At 36.3% G+C, this 22,407-nt stretch overlaps 7 non-coding genes across 7 annotated transcripts; 2 read left to right on the top strand and 5 right to left on the bottom strand.

Annotated features, from left to right (window-relative positions):
• Positions 1-8,988: 8,988 nt before the first annotated feature.
• TRNAS-CGA (transfer RNA serine (anticodon CGA)) lies at positions 8,989-9,072 on the bottom strand. The gene has a single exon. It is a non-coding gene; the product is annotated as a tRNA-Ser (tRNA).
• A 2,407-nt stretch (positions 9,073-11,479) lies between these two features.
• On the bottom strand, positions 11,480-11,561 carry TRNAS-CGA (transfer RNA serine (anticodon CGA)). Its single transcript has one exon. It is a non-coding gene; the product is annotated as a tRNA-Ser (tRNA).
• A 1,852-nt stretch (positions 11,562-13,413) lies between these two features.
• On the top strand, positions 13,414-13,496 carry TRNAS-UGA (transfer RNA serine (anticodon UGA)). Its single transcript has one exon. It is a non-coding gene; the product is annotated as a tRNA-Ser (tRNA).
• A 470-nt stretch (positions 13,497-13,966) lies between these two features.
• TRNAS-CGA (transfer RNA serine (anticodon CGA)) lies at positions 13,967-14,048 on the bottom strand. Its single transcript has one exon. It is a non-coding gene; the product is annotated as a tRNA-Ser (tRNA).
• Positions 14,049-16,454: 2,406 nt separating this feature from the next.
• TRNAS-CGA (transfer RNA serine (anticodon CGA)) lies at positions 16,455-16,536 on the bottom strand. The gene has a single exon. It is a non-coding gene; the product is annotated as a tRNA-Ser (tRNA).
• A 3,402-nt stretch (positions 16,537-19,938) lies between these two features.
• Positions 19,939-20,020, bottom strand: TRNAS-UGA (transfer RNA serine (anticodon UGA)). The gene has a single exon. It is a non-coding gene; the product is annotated as a tRNA-Ser (tRNA).
• Positions 20,021-21,873: 1,853 nt separating this feature from the next.
• Positions 21,874-21,956, top strand: TRNAL-UAA (transfer RNA leucine (anticodon UAA)). The gene has a single exon. It is a non-coding gene; the product is annotated as a tRNA-Leu (tRNA).
• The last annotated feature ends 451 nt before the right edge of the window (positions 21,957-22,407 follow it).

Genomic DNA, 22,407 nt, shown 5'->3' with positions numbered 1-22,407 from the left:
TGTAATCTTAGGTCAATGAAAAGAAAGACATAAAGGGCATATCCCGTGGGGCAGACAGAGGTGTGTGAGCTCCAATGACCTTTCTGCCCAACTGCTGTTTGGCCATGTTCCAGAAATCAGTAATCCTGTTGAGGGTTAAACAGAGTTTCAGGAACTGGTGACTTTCTGTAAGGCAGTTTGTTGGCAAGGAAGCTTCCCCACAGCTTACTAAGCAGATTGAAGACCCCTCTTACTTCCAAGACTCTGCCTATAAATTGCAGTTCCCAGAAAAATTCTATGAAATAAGCAGTCTACTGTGATCAGAGGTTGCCCACTGGTAAAAACATTGGACTTGCAGCCATCAAACTTTCAACGCACATGTTAAAATCTTGTCTCTTGAGGTTCACTTTGACTAACTTCTGAAAAAAAGTAAACCTTTATTTTTACACATAAAATGGATCAACCGATTTAAAAATGGGTGAACCCTTCATTTTCTAATCTTTGGGTCTAAATTTGTTTCACAATTAAAACTAAAATGTAAATTACTTGACGTTTCCAGGACATTGGCGATTTCCTTTATTCTTCTCAGGAAGCTCTGATCAGACCTGTCTATGTTTCTGAATATGCTCTGCCCAAAACGTCTATCTGCAAATCAAAAGTCCATTCCCACATTCAACCACAAGCAGAAAAACTTATTTCCAAAAGACATTGGAGAACCATCAGAAAAGGCTACAAGGCTCGATGGCTACATGAATGTTAAACTTGAAATCCGCATTATGGTTAAAATTATGTTCAGAGTGCAGGGTTTTACCTTTGAAAAAATGGGACTTAGCTCATGAATGTTTAGTGAAATCAAAATATAGAAAAAGTTGATGAAAAAGAAAAAAAATATATACAGATTAATTCCCTGGTTGCATTCTGTTGCAAACCACAAATTGAACAGTAAAAAATATCTAGTAGACCACATCTCATTATGCCCAAGGATATAACGCTTTTATCATTTTCTTCATGCTGATATGAGATCACACCTTTCTCTATCAGTAAGTCAAGCAAGATTTCTTTCCTATGACCTTATTTTCAATATAATCAAAGTAAACTTAACCCAACACCTTCTTTTAGACCTGACTCTTAAGTGAATTTTGCAAAAACATCTGATAACTTGCTGTACAGATTGGGTGTGGTGGCCTAGAGGTTAAGGCGTTGGACTTGATATCCAATGGGGTTTTCCCTGCACAGGTTATAATCCTGTTCACAGCAATGTATTTGATAAATATTAAACACTGCTGTAGATAGGGGAGAAAAAGGCGCAATAGGGTTTTACCCGGTTTATAAAGGGAAAAAGGGTAAAGACAGTGCACTCACCTGGCCGGGTTGTGCCAGTCACAACCCCTTTGTTAGCGTGGATTAGCGCTTGGGTGGTTCAGCAGCGGCCCCGTTGTGGATGAATATTTTTGATATAAAGGGCTGGAAGAACCGGGTTTGATGCCGCGCTAAAAACCACGAGCAAGTGTTAATTAAAATTATCCTCTTTTATTTAGATCATTCCTACGCGTTTCAGAGGCTCCTCTGCCTCCTTCCTCAGGGAAAAGAATCTTACAGACAGAGAGGGTTTATCCTTATGAAGTAGCGAAACAGAAAAAAACCAATCATGACATCATCATTACATATGTTCCTGTGCGATGACTCATTGCCTCGTGGAGTAAAGCTATGTTATGATACATACAACAATGATTTTAAAATATTACGCATAAGAGACAATGAACATTATTAAAGAGTAAAATGAATGAAAAATAAAAATAAAAATAAAAATTAAAAATTCTTATTTGAATAAATGTTTGTCTGAGTTTCATTTAAAAAAATGGTCTTTATATGTATATGAACAAATGGAGAAGTTATTTTATATTTTATTTATTTATTTTATTTATTTATTTTATTTTCTTTTGTATATATAAGGAAAGGAAAAAGTTCTTATTTATGTATGAGAATGTATATGTGAAAAGAATGAACTGAGGGAAAGAGGATTATTTCCCGTATCCGAGGCAGATTCAAACCCATAGATTTGTGTCTGTGTTCTCATGCGCTATTAAACTACCAATGCTCCATATGACTTGGTGTTGAGAACAAACACCGTTAAACTCCTGGATGATTAGGAGATTAGAAAAAGGTGTATATTTAAGAAATTTTTTTTACAACATGGTTTATCTAAACATTGTACAATTTTTCACAATAAGAGTTTAGATTTCAAAATAACACCAATAGAACAGATTCCCATAAGTGTGAAGGATAGAGCAGAGGTCCTTAGCAGAAAGGAAACGTTTTGGATACACAGGTTAAATACACTGAAGCCCTTTGGCTTAAACGAAGTGACTGATCTGTTCTATTAACTACCGCCTCTTGCTCGTGGTTTTTAGCGCGGCATCAAACCCGGTTCTTCCAGCCCTTTATATCAAAAATATTCATCCACAACGGGGCCGCTGCTGAACCACCCAAGCGCTAATCCACGCTAACAAAGGGGTTGTGACTGGCACAACCCGGCCAGGTGAGTGCACTGTCTTTACCCTTTTTCCCTTTATAAACCGGGTAAAACCCTATTGCGCCTTTTTCTCCCCTATCTACAGCACTTTCCTATCCGGGTTCTGGCTTCTGGACCAAGACCCCTTTATTGTGGAGATTCGGCTGCAGAGGGTTTTTGCGTTCCCAGCAATATGGATTACTACAGCAATCGGCTATCGTCCAGAGAGAGATTGATCCTCCAGACGGTTGGTACACCGATTGACAGCACCACAGAAGCCAATATGGATTTGGGTACTTCCTTCTCAGAGGAAGACACTATCCTCATGAGGAAACTCTTTCATGTTTTAGAAGACCATATGAAAGTAGAACTACATTATAGCCTGGATGCCAGGTTCTTAACTATTTATCTAGAGGAAGGATTATGTCCAAGAGGATTCCAAGTCAAGCGTGAATCCCCTTTTCCACAGGATGAAACTTTTTCAGCTAAATGGGATATCATCTTTAAAGACTGCATGAGAGGTATGCTACAATGTTTACATGAAAAACGAACTAACATTGCTGTAGATTCCACGGTAAAAATTGCAGGATTATATGAAGAACTTTCTACCTTTGCATTGCATCTTGATTATAAAAGTTTGAATTCGGCCCTCAACACACGCCTGTTACAATTAGAACATGACACCATCATCAGGAAGTCTAAAAAGCTTCAAAGAGACAGGCAAGATAGTCATCAGGCCAGATCTAATCCTCCAGGTGAGAAATTGCTTTTCCCACCCAGGACTAATAGTTTCAGGAGATACAGCTCCTCTACCAATAATAATCATAACAGTAGTAAAAGTTTTGTGAACAGTAAGTTTCATAAACAGAATAGAGCTCGGCTGAGCACCACTACAGATTCCAATATCAATATTTCGACATCTCAGGTTCCAAGTCCAGAATTCCAAGTCCCAAACATTACATCTAATTCTAATAAATCATCAAAACCACAAGATAAAATAGACCAGCTTGCTGATGAAGTTTTCTTGCAAGCTAACATTTCTAGACAGAAAATAAATAAGATAACTCCTACTATCGACCCCCCGACCTCTAAAAATGATACCAATTCACTCCCCTCTAACTCCTCTTCCCTCAATCCGGATGAGATTCAAGCACATTTAGCCAAAATCAGGCTCCAAATAGAGAGGATTAGAAAGGAAAGGGCACTAATTGATCCAGTGGTTTATACCAATACAGAAAATACTCAAGATACCGACTTTATTGATTTATTGAATCTTTCCATTCATAATGACGACGTCTCACTACCAAATACACAAATGCCGATAGCCCCAATTAATATACCAATGGCAACAGATAAAATAGTGATTGACAATACAAATATGTCAGAACCTTTGGTTCCTTTTTTACCTTCAGTTAAAAGCCAAAAAACAAATACTTTGACTGATTTTTTAGCCTTAAAATCGTCAACCAAAAAAAGAAAAAACTCTTTAGAGGAGTCAGAGCAGGATCTAAATTACAGCAAAAAAGAGAGAAAGACCTGCTGAAAAAAACTAAAAACCGAAAGAAGAATTTTAATGCCCATATCCATAATCCTCAGGAAATTAATGGTACCACCAAAAATAGAAATATATTTAATCTATCTGATCACATTCTTGATAAAGTTGAAATCCAAGTTTTAAATAAGGGTTTATCTTTTTGTCCATCATCTAGATCCAAGGACTTTGATCTTTTTCTAGATGTTCAAAATTATATTAGGAAATTGACACTTAAGAGACACTTTCTCTTGAAAGGTGACACTGTTCCCATCGCTACCACAGAGTCATGCCCATACTGTCATACTGCTGTTAAAGCCAAATCCAAATTTTATCCATTAGCGAGCCAGGGGCATTTTTTAAAGACTTTTTGTGACCTGGTGTTAACGGATTTAAAAAAAACTGTCAATCAAAAGAAATTCTTCAAACAAAACCTGTCACAAAAGGAAAGAAAAGCTCTAAACAAACTCAAAACCAATGGAAACATCGTTATTCGAGCAGCAGATAAGGGAGGAGGAATAGTCATTCAGAACAAGGTGGATTACATTAACGAGGCACTCAGGATCCTTTCTGATCCATTGTATTATGAAGTTGTAAGTAATGATAACTATAATACTGCCATTACAGCCTATAAAATTTTGATCCAAAGTGCAGTCGATTCATATATACTGAATTCAACTGAAAAGAAATTCCTACAAATAAGAAATCCAACAATGGCTTTCTTTTACCATCTCCCTAAAACTCATAAAAATTTGTATAACCCCCCGGGCAGGCCTATCATCTCAGGCATTAATTCTCTAACAGCTAATTTAGCACATTATGTTGACCTGTTGATGCAGCCTCATGTATTAACCCTTAACAGCCATCTCAGAGATTCATCCCATCTCATTGAACATTTACAGAAAATCACATGGAAAAAATCCTATATGTTCGTCACTATAGACGTTGCATCTCTCTACTCGAATATACAACACCACCTGGGGCTGTTTTCTTTTTCTTTTTTCCTAGCAGATGATAGTAGAATTCCTCCTCTCCAAAAAAACTTTCTTTTAGAAAGCATGAGTTTTATACTCAAAAACAATTACTTCACTTTTCTGGAAAAACTTTACCATCAGCGGGTCGGCACAGCGATGGGGTCAAAAGCTGCATGCTCATATGCTAATCTTTTTATGGGATTATTTGAAATGTTGCACATAGAAAATGGCAGATTCAGTGATAGTTTAGTATTATATAAAAGATTTATCGACGATCTATTCATAATTTGGGACTGTGATTTTGCAGATATCAATAATTTCCTAGACAACTTGAATAGTAATGACTGGGGTTTGTCCTTTACATCGGTAACGCATAAGGAAGAAATTAATTTTTTGGACTTAACCATCTTTCATAACAATGGTGAAATCCATACAAAAAATTTTTTTAAACAAGTTGATGCCAATGGGTACATCCACTATGGGAGTGAGCATTATGTGAAGTGGCTATCTAATATTCCTCCAAACCAATATAAGCGCATAAGGCGGAATTGTACCACTGACAGTGATTTTAAAGAGCAAGTAGGGGTTCTAAGGGAGCGGTTCCTAGAAAAAGAATACCCTAAGACGCTGGTCCGGAGAGCTTATCAAGAGACTTTAAAACTTAAACAATCTGATTTGATCAAGAGAGATTCTGATCCTTGCTCTTTGAGGGTTTTGAAGGACAAAGGACTGTTGAAACCTGACAAAGGGAAGCAGGAGTTTGCTCTGAATTTTATTACTACCTACAGTGGGGATAATGTCAGTATAAGGGATACCCTTGCTAAACATTGGGGCATTTTGCTCAATGATCCCATTTTAAAGCCTTTTTTACCCTCCAAGCCAGGGGTCACCTTCAGGCGGGCCCCTACGATCAAAACGATAATAGCTCCAAGCAGGCTTAAACCTGAGATACTGAACCCAGATCCCGTGTCATTAGTGGGTTCTTTTAAATGTGGCTCAAAAAATTGCTTATGCTGCAAGAGCATTTGCCATGGGAGGACTACTTTTTGTTCTCTAGGGAATTCGGAAAATTTCAAAATCAATAATCGTCTAACATGCCAGTCTGACCATGTTATATACCTGGTTGACTGTTCATGCGGCAAACAATATGTGGGTAGGACATCTCAGGCACTCCACAATAGGCTGAACTCTCATCGCTACAATATAAGAACAGGTTTTTTACAACATGGTTTATCTAAACATTGTACAATTTTTCACAATAAAAGTTTAGATTTCAAAAAACACCCATAGAACAGATTCCCATAAGTGTGAAGGATAGAGCAGAGGTCCTTAGCAGAAAGGAAACGTTTTGGATACACAGGTTAAATACACTGAAGCCCTTTGGCTTAAACGAAGTGACTGATCTGTTCTATTAACTACCGCCTCTGCATCCCCATGTTTTATCTTTAATGCTAAGATCATACACAATTTCCTCGGGTAGCTGATCTATTCTATGTGTCATGTTTAGGTTCTTAACTGACATCGTTTCTCACAGCTTCCTCTTGTTTTTAGTGTTATCATCCTATCATATATCCTATTATATATATTTTTCTGAAAAAGTTTTTTAAAAAATAATTTTAATAAGGATTTTCAAAAAGAATTTTATATATTTATAATTATTTTCCCTTAGAAATTTCATTATTTTTGATGAATTATGCTTTTATAGTGTATGTTTTTATTGTAACTGTAAGCATTTATGTTTCCAAACATTCCCAAGTGCTCATAGGTTTATTTATAATTTAATCCATTCTTATTTCAAAACTTCAGTTTTTACCTTTTTCACATATTATGCATATTTTTTATATATATATATATATATTTCTTGGGAGAATACATATTTGTCCTGTTTTCAGACACTTTCATGAATTTTTTATCTTGTTTGCTTAATATATATTTTTACTATATCTTTATATTGATATATTTTCATATTTTTATACACATTCACATATCTTTATTGTATAATCAGGGTATATTTATTATATATATATATTTTTTTCATATTTTTATATATTTGTATCCTTATTCTAAATTCTTCTCTAGACCTTCAGTAATTTTCCTGATTTCGTATAGATATACACGCATGTGTATACACATATACATATATATGTGTTGATATGTATGTATGTATAGTTGTTCTGTACAGAGATCCCTATGTTTATTTTATACCTTTGCTCGTAATCTTTGTGTCACATCCCATATTGATATTCACAATTGTCATATATTCTAATATTCACATGGGTTTGTAATCCAATTAGATTCCACTCCCCGACTTCTTATTGCCGGCTAATACCTTTCACACCCCTTCTCATTATCTCCAACATCTTGTTCCTTTTATGAATTGGCACTTTATGCACTTATTTCCTTTCCCATGGTCTGACCTCACATCACCCCCTTCAGTGAGGAACTTGCTCCTTAGATATATTATGATCATGCGCGGTCCATTTTTTCCCACGGCCTGAACTCACTTCACCCTTCCAGACAGAGAAATTGTCTTTTCACGTATGTGCATCACAGTTTTGCGCTCTTCATTTCTATTTCTAAACTTGCATACTCATTTTTTTTTATGTCATCCCCCATAATGGAATCATATCGATTAACATCACTCATTATTATATTTTTATAAATACACCATCACATATCGTTAATCTGAACTATATCAAATATATTTCCTTTAGAAGGCAATGTAATAAATCTTCACAATCTTATATATACTGAATTCCATATATACTTAATAGCATGTCACAAACTTGAATCTTTCTATACTTTTGAATTTCTTAAATATACACCTTTTTCTAATCTCCTAATCATCCAGGAGTTTACCGGTGTTTGTTCTCAACACCAAGTCATATGGAGCATTGGTAGTTTAATAGCGCATGAGAACACAGACACAAATCTATGGGTTTGAATCTGCCTTGGATACGGGAAATAATCCTCTTTCCCTCAGTTCATTCTTTTCACATATACATTCTCATACATAAATAAGAACTTTTTCCTTTCCTTATATATACAAAAGAAAATAAAATAAATAAATAAAATAAATAAATAAAATATAAAATAACTTCTCCATTTGTTCATATACATATAAAGACCATTTTTTTAAATGAAACTCAGACAAACATTTATTCAAATAAGAATTTTTAATTTTTATTTTTATTTTTCATTCATTTTACTCTTTAATAATGTTCATTGTCTCTTATGCGTAATATTTTAAAATCATTGTTGTATGTATCATAACATAGCTTTACTCCACGAGGCAATGAGTCATCGCACAGGAACATATGTAATGATGATGTCATGATTGGTTTTTTTCTGTTTCGCTACTTCATAAGGATAAACCCTCTCTGTCTGTAAGATTCTTTTCCCTGAGGAAGGAGGCAGAGGAGCCTCTGAAACGCGTAGGAATGATCTAAATAAAAGAGGATAATTTTAATTAACACTTGCTCGTGGTTTTTAGCGCGGCATCAAACCCGGTTCTTCCAGCCCTTTATATCAAAAATAAATATTAAACAGAGATGTTTAACTTCCTTCAGAAGGAAATCCCTAATAATCTATGGTTGAGAAAAGTCTAAAATCATTGTGCAAATGAATAACTGCCATCTACAATACAAATGTCTTTCTTGTTAGACTCAAAAATAGTAAGATATATGAAATAAGTGAAGGTCTATATTTCTCATGACGCCGACTACTTCTTTCCATGTTCCAAGAAACCTCAGATCAGACCTCTCTCTGTCTCTTTTTTAACTATTTGCCAATAAAAGCATACTTAACAGCTTTTTAAGTAAATTGAAGACCCAAATAAAGTTTTATTAAAATAAAAAAGTGTAAAAAATGAACTAAACAGTTAAATTCCCAAGTTTCTTGCTTCTTTTTGCTCAAATCTCAACCATAGTATTATAGAGATTTATCTCTAAAGGAAATTAATTTTATCCTTCATATGTGTGGGTGTAAAAGACAGCATGGTGAACAGGATTTGAACCTGTGTGGGGAGACCCCATTGGATTTCGAGTCCAACGCCTTAACCACTCGGCCATCACAGCCAACCTGAACAACAATAAATCAGATGTTTTACAAAGATCATTCTAGAGCAGGACATCAAACAAGGTTTTGGGTTAAGTTCTCTTGGATCTCTATCTCATGGTCACAGGGCAGAAAAACTGCTTGACTTACTGAAAGTATAAGGTGTAATCTCAGGTCAATATAAAGAAGCCGATAAAAGCTTCATATCCTGGGACACACAGAGATTTGGTCTACTAGATGTATTTTACTGTTGAAGTTTTTTTTCACAAAGAATGTAACCAGGGAATTAATTTGAGTATTTTATTTTCTTTTTCTATACTATATTTCAGTAAAATTTAATCAAATATGTTCCATCATTTCAAAGGGAAAACCCTACATTCTGAACATGTTTTGAATCAATGTGAGGATTTCAAGTCTAACATCCATGTGGCCATGGAAATACTTGCCTTCTCCGATGGTTCTCTAATATCTTTTCAGACCCACAGTTTATATGCTTGCTTTCAAATGTGGGAATGGACTTTTATTGGCTGATAGACATTTGAGGTACAGCATATTCAGCAATTGAGACAGGTTTCATCAGAGCTTTTTAGGGGAACATGGATATTGTCAATCTCCTTGGAAACATCCAGTTCTGTTTATTTCAATTTTTGATATTGTTTTGACACAGTTATACCAAAGGAAACTTTTTGGAATGGGTTTGACTTCAAGATCAAGAACTATGTAATCTTAGGTCAATGAAAATCAAGACATAAAGGGCATATCCCGTAAGGCAGACAGAGGTGTGTGAGCTCCAATGACCTTTCTGCCCAACTGCTGTTTGGCCATGTTCCAGAAATCAGTAATCCTGTTGAGGGTTAAACAGAGTTTCAGGAACCGGTGACTTTCTGTAAGGCAGTTTGTTGGCAAGGAAGCTTCCCCACAGCTTACTAAGCAGATTGAAGACCCCTCTTACTTCCAAGACTCTGCCTATAAATTGCAGTTCCCAGAAAAAGTCTATGAAATAAGCAGTCTACTGTGATAAGAGGTGGCCCACTGGTTAAAACATTGGACTTGCAGCCATCAAACTTTCAAGGCACATGTTAAAATCTTGTCTCTTGAGGTTCACTTTGACTAACTTCTGAAAAAAAGTAAACCTTTATTTTTACACATAAAATGGATCAACCGATTTAAAAATTGGTGAACCCTTCATTTTCTAATCTTTGGGTCTAAATTTGTTTCACAATTAAAACTAAAATGTAAATTACTTGACGTTTCCAGGACATTGGCGATTTCCTTTATTCTTCTCAGGAAGCTCTGATCAGACCTGTCTATGTTTCTGAATATGCTCTGCCCAAAACGTCTATCTGCAAATCAAAAGTCCATTCCCACATTCAACCACAAGCAGAAAAACTTATTTCCAAAAGACATTGGAGAACCATCAGAAAAGGCTACAAGGCTCGATGGCTACATGAACGTTAAACTTGAAATCCGCATTATGGTTCAAATTATGTTCAGAGTGCAGGGTTTTACCTTTGAAAAAATGGGACTTAGCTCATGAATGTTTAGTGAAATCAAAATATAGAAAAAGTTGATGAAAAAGAACAAAAATATATACAGATTAATTCCCTGGTTGCATTCTGTTGCAAACCACAAATTGAACAGTAAAAAATATCTAGTAGACCACATCTCATTATGCCCAAGGATATAACGCGTTTATCATTTTCTTCATGCTGATATGAGATCACACCTTTCTCTATCAGTAAGTCAAGCAAGATTTCTTTCCTATGACCATATTGTCAATATAATCAAAGTACACTTAACCCAACACCTTCTTTTAGACCTGACTCTTAAGTGAATTTTGCAAAAACATCTGATAACTTACTGTACAGATTGGCTGTGGTGGACGAGAGGTTAAGGCGTTGGACTTGATATCCAATGGGGTTTTCCCTGCACAGGTTATAATCCTGTTCACAGCGATGTATTTTATAAATATTAAACAAAGATGTTTAACTTCCTTCAGAAGGAAATCCCTATAAATCTATGGTTGAGAAAAGTCTAAAATCATTGTGCAAATGAATAACTGCCATCTACAATACAAATGTCTTTCTTGTTAGACTCAAAAATGGTAAGATATATGAAATAAGTGAAGGTCTATATTTCTCATGACGCCGACTACTTCTTTCCATGTTCCAAGAAACCTCAGATCAGACCTGTCTCTGTCTCTTTTTTAACTATTTGCCAATGAAAGCATACTTTACAGCTTTTTAAGTAAATTGAAGACCCAAATAAAGTTTTATTAAAATTAAAAAAAGTGTAAAAAAATGAACTAAACAGTTAAATTCCCAAGTTTCTTGCTTCTTTTTGCTCAAATCTCAACCATAGTATTATAGAGATTTATCTCTAAAGGAAAATAATTTTCTCCTTCATATGTGTGGGTGTAAAAGACAGCGCTGTGAACAGGATTTGAACCTGTGTGGGGAGACCCCATTGGATTTCGAGTCCAACGCCTTAACCACTCGGCCATCACAGCCAACCTGAAGAACAATAAATCAGATGTTTTACAAAGATCATTCTAGAGCATGACATAAAACAAGGTTTTGGGTTAAGTTCTCTTGAATCTCGATCTCATGGTCACAGGGCAGAAAAACTGCTTGACTTACTGAAAGTATAAGGTGTAATCTCAGGTCAATATAAAGAAGCCAATAAAAGCTTCATATCCTGGGACACACAGAGATTTGGTCTATTAGATGTATTTTACTGTTGAAAATTTTTTTCACAAAGAATGTAACCAGGGAATTAACTTGAGTATTTTATTTTCTTTTTCTATACTATAATTTCAGTAAAATTTAATCAAATATGTTCCATAATTTCAAAGGTAAAACCCTACGTTCTGAACATGTTTTGAATCAATGTGAGGATTTCAAGTCTAACATCCATGTGGCCATGGAAATACTTGCCTTCGCCGATGGTTCTCTAATATCTTTTCAGACCCACAGTTTATATGCTTGCTTTCAAATGTGGGAATGGACTTTTAATGGCTGATAGACGTTTGAGGTACAGCATATTCAGCAATCGAGACAGGTTTCATCAGAGCTTTTTAGGGGAACATGGATATTGTCAATCTCCTTGGAAACATCCAGTTCTGTTTATTTCAGTTTTGATATTATTTTGACACAGTTATACCAAAGGAAACTTTTTGGAATGGGTTTGACTTCAAGATCAAGAACTATGTAATCTTAGGTCAATGAAAAGAAAGACATAAAGGGCATATCCCGTAGGGCAGACAGAGGTGTGTGAGCTCCATTGACCTTTCTGCCCAACTGCTGTTTGGCCATATTCCAGAAATCAGTAATCCCGTTGAGGGTTAAACAGAGTTTCAGGAACCGGTGACTTTCTGTAAGGCAGTTTCTTGGCAAGGAAGCTTCCCCACAGCTTACTAAGCAGATTGAAGACCCCTCTTACTTCCAAGACTCTGCCTATAAATTGCAGTTCCCAAAAATAGTCTATGAAATAAGCAGTCTACTGTGATCAGAGGTGGCCCACTGGTTAAAACATTGGACTTGCAGCCATCAAACTTTCAACGCACATGTTAAAATCTTGGCTCTTCAGGTTCACTTTGACTAACTTCTGAAAAAAAGTAAACCTTTATTTTTACACATAAAATGGATCAACCGATTTAAAAATGGGTGAACCCTTCATTTTCTAATCTTTGGGTCTAAATTTGTTTCACAATTAAAATTAAAATGTAAATTACTTGACGTTTCCAGGACATTGGCGATTTCCTTTATTCTTCTCAGGAAGCTCTGATCAGACCTGTCTATGTTTCTGAATATGCTCTGCCCAAAACGTCTATCTGCAAATCAAAAGTCCATTCCAACATTCAACCACAAGCAGAAAAACTTATTTCCCAAAGACATTGGAGAACCATCAGAAAAGGCTACAAGGCTCGATGGCTACATGAACGTTAAACTTGAAATCCGCATTATGGTTCAAATTATGTTCAGAGTGCAGGATTTTACCTTTGAAAAAATGGGACTTAGCTCATGAATGTTTAGTGAAATCAAAATATAGAAAAAGTAGATGAAAAAAAAAAAAAATATATACAGATAAATTCCCTGGTTGCATTCTGTTGCAAACCACAAATTGAACAGTAAAAAATATCTAGTAGACCACATCTCATTATGCCCAAAGATATAATGCTTTTATCATTTTCTTCATGCTGATATCAGATCACACCTTTCTCTATCAGTAAGTCAAGCAAGATTTCTTTCCTATGACCATATTGTCAATATAATCAAAGTAAACTTAACCCAACACCTTCTTTTAGACCTGACTCTTAAGTGAATTTTGTAAAAACATCTGATAACTTGCTGTACAGATTAGCTGTGGTGGCCGAGTGGTTAAGGCGTTGGACTTGATATCCAATGGGGTTTTCCCTGCACAGGTTATAATCCTGTCCACAGCGATGAATTTCATAAATATTAAACAGAGATGTTTAACTTCCTTCAGAAGGAAATCCCTATAAATCTATGGTTGAGAAAAGTCTAAAATCATTGTGCAAATGAATAACTGCCATCTACAATACAAATGTCTTTCTTGTTAGACTCAAAAATAGTAAGATATATGAAATAAGTGAAGGTCAATATTTCTCATGACGCCGACTACTTCTTTCCATGTTCCAAGAAACCTTGGATCAGACCAGTCTCTGTCTCTTTTTTAACTATTTGCCAATAAAAGCATACTTTAGAGCTTTTTAAGTAAATTGAAGACTCTAATAAAGTTTTATTAAAATAAAAAAAGTGTAAAAAATGAACTAAACAGTTAAATTCCCAAGTTTCTTGCTTCTTTTTGCTCAAATCTCAACCATAGTATTATAGAGATTTATCTCTAAAGGAAATTAATTTTCTCCTTCATATGTGTGGGTGTAAAAGACAGCGCTGTGAACAGGATTTGAACCTGTGTGGGGAGACCCCATTGGATTTCGAGTCCAACGCCTTAACCACTCGGCCATCACAGCCAACCTGAACAACAAAAAATCAGATGTTTTACAAAGATCATTCTAGAGCAGGACATAAAACAAGGTTTTGGGTTAAGTTCTCTTGAATCTCTATCTCATGCTCACAGGGCAGAAAAACTGCTTGACTTACTGAAAGTATAAGGTGTAATCTCAGGTCAATATAAAAAAGCCGATAAAAGCTTCATATCCTGGGACACACAGAGATTTGGTCTACTAGATGTATTTTACTGTTGAAGTTTTTTTTCACAAAGAATGTAACCAGGGAATTAATTTGAGTATTTTATTTTCTTTTTCTATACTATAATTTCAGTAAAATTTAATCAAATATGTTCCATCATTTCAAAGGTAAAACCCTACATTCTGAACATGTTTTGAATCAATGTGAGGATTTCAAGTCTAACATCCATGTGGCCATGGAAATACTTGCCTTCGCCGATGGTTCTCTAATATATTTTCAGACCCACAGTTTATATGCTTGCTTTCAAATGTGGGAATGGACTTTTAATGGCTGATAGACGTTTGAGGTACAGAATATTCAGCAATCGAGAAAGGTTTCATCAGAGCTTTTTAGGGGAACATGGATATTGTCAATCTCCTTGGAAACATCCAGTTCTGTTTATTTCAGTTTTGATATTGTTTTGACACAGTTATACCAAAGGAAACTTTTTGGAATGGTTTTGACTTCAAGATCAAGAACTATGTAATCTTAGGTCAATGGAAATAAAGACATAAAGGGCATATCCCGTAGGGCAGACAGAGGTGTGTGAGCTCCAATGACCTTTCTGCCCAACTGCTGTTTGGCCATGTTCCAGAAATCAGTAATCCCGTTGGGGGTTAAACAGAGATTCAGGAACCGGTGACTTTCTGTAAGGCAGTTTGTTGGCAAGGAAGCTTCCCCACAGCTTACTAAGAAGATTGAAAACCCCTCTTACTTCCAAGACTCTGCCTATAAATTGCAGTTCCCAGAAAAAGTCTATGAAATAAGCAGTCTACTGTGATCAGAGGTGGCCCACTGGTTAAAACATTGGAGTTGCAGCCATCAAACTTTCAACGCACATGTTAAAATCTTGTCTCTTGAGGTTCACTTTGACTAACTTCTGAAAAAAAGTAAACCTTTATTTTTACACATAAAATGGATCAACCGATTTAATAATGGGTGAACCCTTCATTTTCTAATCTTTGGAACTAAACTTGTTTCACAATTAAAACTAAAATGTAAATTACTTGACGTTTCCAGGACATTGGCGATTTCCTTTATTCTTCTCAGGAAGCTCTGATCAGACCTGTCTATGTTTCTGAATATGCTCTGCCCAAAACGTCTATCTGCAAATCAAAAGTCCATTCCCACAATTCAACCACAAGCAGAAAAACTTATTTCCAAAAGACATTGGAGAACCATCAGAAAAGGCTACAAGGCTCGATGGCTACATGAACGTTAAACTGGAAATCCGCATTATGGTACAAATTATGTTCAGAGTGCAGGGTTTTACCTTTGAAAAAATGGGACTTGGCTCATGAATGTTTAGTGAAATCAAAATATAGAAAAAGTTGATGAAAAAGAAAAAAAATATATACAGATTAATTCCCTGGTTGCATTCTGTTGCAAACCACAAATTGAACAGTAAAAAATATCTAGTAGACCAAATCTCATTATGCCCAAGGATATAACGCTTTTATCATTTTCTTCATGCTGATATGAGATCACACCTTTCTCTGTCAGTAAGTTAAGCAAGATTTCTTTCCTATGACCATATTGTCAATATAATCAAAGTAAACTTAACCCAACACCTTCTTTTAGACCTGACTCTTAAGTGAATTTTGCAAAAACATCTGATAACTTGCTGTACAGATTGGCTGTGGTGGCCGAGTGGTTAAGGGATTGGACTTGATATCCAATGGGATTTTCCCTGCACAGGTTATAATCCTGTTCACAGCGATGTATTTTATAAATATTAAACAGAGATGTTTAACTTACTTCAGAGGGAAATCCCTATAAATCTATGGTTGAGAAAAGTCTAAAATCATTGTGAAAATGAATAACTGCCATCTACAATACAAATGTCTTTCTTGTTAGACTCAAAAATAGTAAGATATATGAAATAAGTGAAGGTCTATATTTCTCATGACGCCGACTACTTCTTTCCATGTTCCAAGAAACCTCAGATCAGACCTGTCTCTGTCTCTTTTTTAACTATTTGCCAATAAAAGCATACTTTACAGCTTTTTAAGTAAATTGAAGACCCAAATAAAGTTTTATTAAAATAAAAAAAGTGTAAAAAATGAACTAAACAGTTAAATTCCCAAGTTTCTTGCTTCTCTTTGCTCAAATCTCAACCATAGTATTATAGAGATTTATCTCTAAAGGAAATTAATTTTCTCCTTCATATGTGTGGGTGTAAAAGACAGCGCTGTGAACAGGATTTGAACCTGTGTGGGGAGACCCCATTGGATTTCGAGTCCAACGCCTTAACCACTCGGCCATCACAGCCAACCTGAACAACAATAAATCAGATGTTTTACAAAGATCATTCTAGAGCAGGACACAAAACAAGGTTTTGGGTTAAGTTCTCTTGAATCTCCATCTCATGGTCACAGGGCAGAAAAACTGCTTGACTTACTGAAAGTATAAGGTGTAATCTCAGGTCAAAATAAAGAAGCCGATAAAAGCTTCATATCCTGGGACACACAGAGATTTGGTCTACTAGATGTATTTTACTGTTGAAGTTTTTTTTCACAAAGAATGTAACCAGGGAATTAATTTGAGTATTTTATTTTATTTTTCTATACTATAATTTCAGTAAAATTTAATCAAATATGTTCCATCATTTCAAAGGTAAAACCCTACATTCTGAACATGTTTTGAATCAATGTGAGGATTTCAAGTCTAACATCCATGTGGCCATGGAAATATTTGCCTTCTCCGATGGTTCGCTAATATATCTTCAGACCCACAGTGTATATGCTTGCTTTCAAATGTGGGAATGGACTTTTAATGGCTGATAGACGTTTGAAGTACAGAAAAATTCAGCAATCGAGAAAGGTTTCATCAGAGCTTTTTAGGGGAACATGGATATTGTCAATCTCCTTGGAAACATCCAGTTCTGTTTATTTCAGTTTTGATATTGTTTTGACACAGTTATACCAAAGGAAACTTTTTGGAATGGGTTTGACTTCAAGATCAAGAACTATGTAATCTTAGGTCAATGGAAAGAAAGACATAAAGGGCATATCCCGTAGGGCAGACAGAGGTGTGTGAGCTCCAATGACCTTTCTGCCCAACTGCTGTTTGGCCATGTTCCAGAAATCAGTAATCCCGTTGAGGGTTAAACAGAGTTTCAGGAATCGGTGACTTTCTGTAGAGCAGTTTGTTGGCAAGGAAGCTTCCCCACAGCTTACTAAGAATATTGAAGACCCCTCTTACTTCCAAGACTCTGCCTATAAATTGCAGTTCCCAGAAAAAGTCTATGAAATAAGCAGTCTACTGTGATCAGAGGTGGCCCACTGGTTAAAACATTGGAGTTGCAGCCATCAAACTTTCAACGCACATGTTAAAATCTTGTCTCTTGAGGTTCACTTGGACTAACTTTTGAAAAAAAGTAAACCTTTATTTTTACACATAAAATGGATCAACCGATTTAAAAATGGGTGAACCCTTCATTCTCTAATCTTTGGAACTAAATTTGTTTCACAATTAAAACTAAAATGTAAATTACTTGACGTTTCCAGGACATTGGCGATTTCCTTTATTCTTCTCAGGAAGCTCTGATCAGACCTGTCTATGTTTCTGGATATGCTCTGCCCAAAACGTCTATCTGCAAATCAAAAGTCCATTCCCACAATTCATCCACAAGCATAAAAACTTATTTCCAAAAGACATTGGAGAACCATCAGAAAAGGCTGCAAGGCTCGATGGCTACATGAACGTTAAACTGGAAATCCGCATTATGGTACAAATTATGTTCAGAGTGCAGGGTTTTACCTTTGAAAAAATGGGACTTGGCTCATGAATGTTTAGTGAAATCAAAATATAGAAAAAGTTGATGAAAAAGAAAAAAAATATATACAGATTAATTCCCTGGTTGCATTCTGTTGCAAACCACAAATTGAACAGTAAAAAATATCTAGTAGACCACATCTCATTATGCCCAAGGATATAACGCTTTTATCATTTTCTTCATGCTGATATGAGATCACACCTTTCTCTATCAGTAAGTCAAGCAAGATTTCTTTCCTATGACCATATTGTCAATATAATCAAAGTAAACTTAACCCAACACCTTCTTTTAGACCTGACTCTTAAAGGGAACCTGTCATCAGAAATTTAGCTATCCACCTAAAAGTTTCCCCCTCTGCAGCTCCTGGGCTGCATTCTAGCAAGGTTCCTGTAGTTTTTCTTGCCCCTTTTAGCCCAAAATAAACACTTTATAAAGTAGTACCTGCTCGTATGTAAATTTTCTCATTTTTCCATGTGGGCGGTCTGTCTGGTGTCTGTGTCTGTCCTCCTACCGATTTACGCCCCCCCCAGAACGCAGAATTTCAAACCTCAAGACGCCGCCCCTGGGCGCCTGAGGTCCTGCGCATGCGCTCTGCTACCGTAGCGGGACAGTGCACAGCGTGCACGTGTGACCGCTGGTGACGGTATGCGCAGGCACGATGTTATGGGCGGCGCTGTGAGTGTCCTCAGCAAGTGCCGCCCATAACCTCGTGACCGCACTTTCCTCTCTTCCTCCATCGTTCTGCGCCAGCGCTCGCTGGTGCGGTGACCCGACGTCACCTCCTCCCATCTTGCCCTGCAGCAGGAAATAGATGGGAGGAGGTGACGTCGGGTCACCGCGCCAGCGAGCGCTGGCGCAGAACGATGGAGGAAGAGAGGAAAGTGCGGTCACGAGGTTATGGGCGGCACTTGCTGAGGACACTCACAGCGCCGCCCATAACATCGTGCCTGCGCATACCGTCACCAGCGGTCACACGTGCACGCTGTGCACTGTCCCGCTACGGTAGCAGAGCGCATGCGCAGGACCTCAGGCGCCCAGGGGCGGCGTCTTGAGGTTTGAAATTCTGCGTTCTGGGGGGGGCGTAAATCGGTAGGAGGACAGGCACAGACACCAGACAGACCGCCCACATGGAAAAATGAGAAAATTTACATACGAGCAGGTACTACTTTATAAAGTGTTTATTTTGGGCTAAAAGGGGCAAGAAAAACTACAGGAACCTTGCTAGAATGCAGCCCAGGAGCTGCAGAGGAAGAAACTTTTAGGTGGATAGCTAAATTTCTGATGACAGGTTCCCTTTAAGTGAATTTTGCAAAAACATCTGATAACTTGCTGTACAGATTGGCTGTGGTGGCCGAGTGGTTAAGGGATTGGACTTGATATCCAATGGGGTTTTCCCTGCACAGGTTATAATCCTGTTCACAGCGATGTATTTTATAAATATTAAACAGAGATGTTTAACTTCCTTCAGAAGGAAATCCCTATAAATCTATGGTTGAGAAAAGTCTAAAATCATTGTGAAAATGAATAACTGCCATCTACAATACAAATGTCTTTCTTGTTAGACTCAAAAATAGTAAGATATATGAAATAAGTGAAGGTCTATATTTCTCATGACGCCGACTACTTCTTTCCATGTTCCAAGAAACCTCAGATCAGACCTGTCTCTGTCTCTTTTTTAACTATTTGCCAATAAAAGCATACTTTACAGCTTTTTAAGTAAATTGAAGACCCAAATAAAGTTTTATTAAAATAAAAAAAAGTGTAAAAAATGAACTAAACAGTTAAATTCCCAAGTTTCTTGCTTCTTTTTGCTCAAATCTCAACCATAGTATTATAGAGATTTATCTCTAAAGGAAATTAATTTTCTCCTTCATATGTGTGGGTGTAAAAGACAGCACTGTGAACAGGATTTGAACCTGTGTGGGGAGACCCCATTGGATTTCAAGTCCAACGCCTTAACCACTTGGCCATCACAGCCAACCTGAACAACAATAAATCAGATGTTTTACAAAGATCATTCTAGAGCAGGACACAAAACAAGGTTTTGGGTTAAGTTCTCTTGAATCTCCATCTCATGGTCACAGGGCAGAAAAACTGCTTGACTTACTGAAAGTATAAGGTGTAATCTCAGGTCAATATAAAGAAGCCGATAAAAGCTTCATATCCTGGGACACACAGAGATTTGGTCTACTAGATGTATTTTACTGTTGAAGTTTTTTTTCACAAAGAATGTAACCAGGGAATTAATTTGAGTATTTTATTTTCTTTTTCTATACTATAATTTCAGTAAAATTTAATCAAATATGTTCCATTATTTCAAAGGTAAAACCCTACATTCTGAACATGTTTTGAATCAATGTGAGGATTTCAATTCTAACATCCATGTGGCCATGGAAATACTTGCCTTCTCCGATGGTTCTCTAATATATCTTCAGACCCACAGTGTATATGCTTGCTTTCAAATGTGGGAATGGACTTTTAATGTCTAATAGATGTTTGAGGTACAGCATATTCAGCAATCGAGACAGGTTTCATCAGAGCTTTTTAGGGGAACATGGATATTGTCTATCTCCTTGGAAACATCCAGTTCTGTTTATTTCAGTTTTGATATTGTTTTGACACAGTTATACCAAAGGAAACTTTTTGGAATGGGTTTGACTTCAAGATCAAGAACTATGTAATCTTAGGTCAATGAAAAGAAAGACATAAAGGGCATATCCCGTAGGGCAGACAGAGGTGTGTGAGCTCCAATGACCTTTCTGCCCAACTGCTGTTTGGTCATATTCCAGAAATCAGTAATCCCGTTGAGGGTTAAACAGAGTTTCAGGAACTGGTGACTTTCTATAAGGCAGTTTGTTGGCAAGGAAGCTTCCCCACAGCTTACTAAGAAGATTGAAGACCCCTCTTACTTCCAAGACTCTGCCTATAAATTGCAGTTCCCAGAAAAAGTCTATTAAATAAGCAGTCTACTGTGATCAGAGGTGGCCCACTGGTTTAAACATTGGACTTGCAGCCATCAAACTTTCAATGCACATGTTAAAATCTTGTCTCTTGAGGTTCACTTTGACTAACTTCTGAAAAAAAGTAAACCTTTATTTTTACACATAAAATGGATCAACTGATTTAAAAATGGGTGAACCCTTCATTTTCTAATCTTTGGAACTAAATTTGTTTCACAATTAAAACTAAAATGTAAATTACTTGACGTTTCCAGGACATTGGCGATTTCCTTTATTCTTCTCAGGAAGATCTGATCAGACCTGTCTATGCTTCTGAATATGCTCTGCCCAAAACGTCTATCTGCAAATCAAAAGTCCATTCCCACATTCAACCACAAGCAGAAAAACGTATTTCCAAAAGACATTGAAGAACCATCAGAAAAGGCTACAAGGCTCGATGGCTACATGAACGTTAAACTTGAAATCCGCATTATGGTTCAAATTATGTCCAGAGGGCAGGATTTTACCTTTGAAAAAATGGGACTTAGCTCATGAATGTTTAATGAAATCAAAATATAGAAAAAGTTGATGAAAAAGAAAAAAAATATATACAGATTAATTCCCTGGTTGCATTCTGTTGCAAACCACAAATTGAACAGTAAAAAATATCTAGTGAACCACATCTCATTATGCCCAAGGATATAACGCTTTTATCATTTTCTTCATGCTGATATGAGATCACACCTTTCTCTATCAGTAAGTCAAGCAAACTTTCTTTCCTATGACCATATTGTCAATATAATCAAAGTAAACTTAACCCAATACCTTCTTTTAGACCTTACTCTTAAGTGAATTTTGCAAAAAACATCTGATAACTTGCTGTACAGATTGGCTGTGGTGGCCGAGTGGTTAAGGCGTTGGACTTAATATCCAATGGGGTTTTCCCTGCACAGGTTATAATCCTGTTCACAGCGATGTATTTTATAAATATTAAACAGAGATGTTTATCTTCCTTCAGAAGGAAATCCCTATAAATCTATGGTTGAGAAAAGTCTAAAATCATTGTGAAAATGAATAACTGCCATCTACAATACAAATGTCTTTCTTGTTAGACTCAAAAATAGTAAGATATATGAAATAAGTGAAGGTCTATATTTCTCATGACGCCGACTACTTCTTTCCATGTTCCAAGAAACCTCAGATCAGACCTGTCTCTGTCTCTTTTTTAACTATTTGCCAATAAAAGCATACTTTACAGCTTTTTAAGTAAATTGAAGACCCAAATAAAGTTTTATTAAAATAAAAAAAAGTGTAAAAAATGAACTAAACAGTTAAATTCCCAAGTTTCTTGCTTCTTTTTGCTCAAATCTCAACCATAGTATTATAGAGATTTATCTCTAAAGGAAATTAATTTTCTCCTTCATA

This window comes from Anomaloglossus baeobatrachus, chromosome 4 (assembly GCF_048569485.1).
Source record: "Anomaloglossus baeobatrachus isolate aAnoBae1 chromosome 4, aAnoBae1.hap1, whole genome shotgun sequence".
NCBI lineage: Eukaryota > Metazoa > Chordata > Amphibia > Anura > Aromobatidae > Anomaloglossus > Anomaloglossus baeobatrachus.
This window is presented reverse-complemented; position numbering and strand designations above follow the sequence as displayed.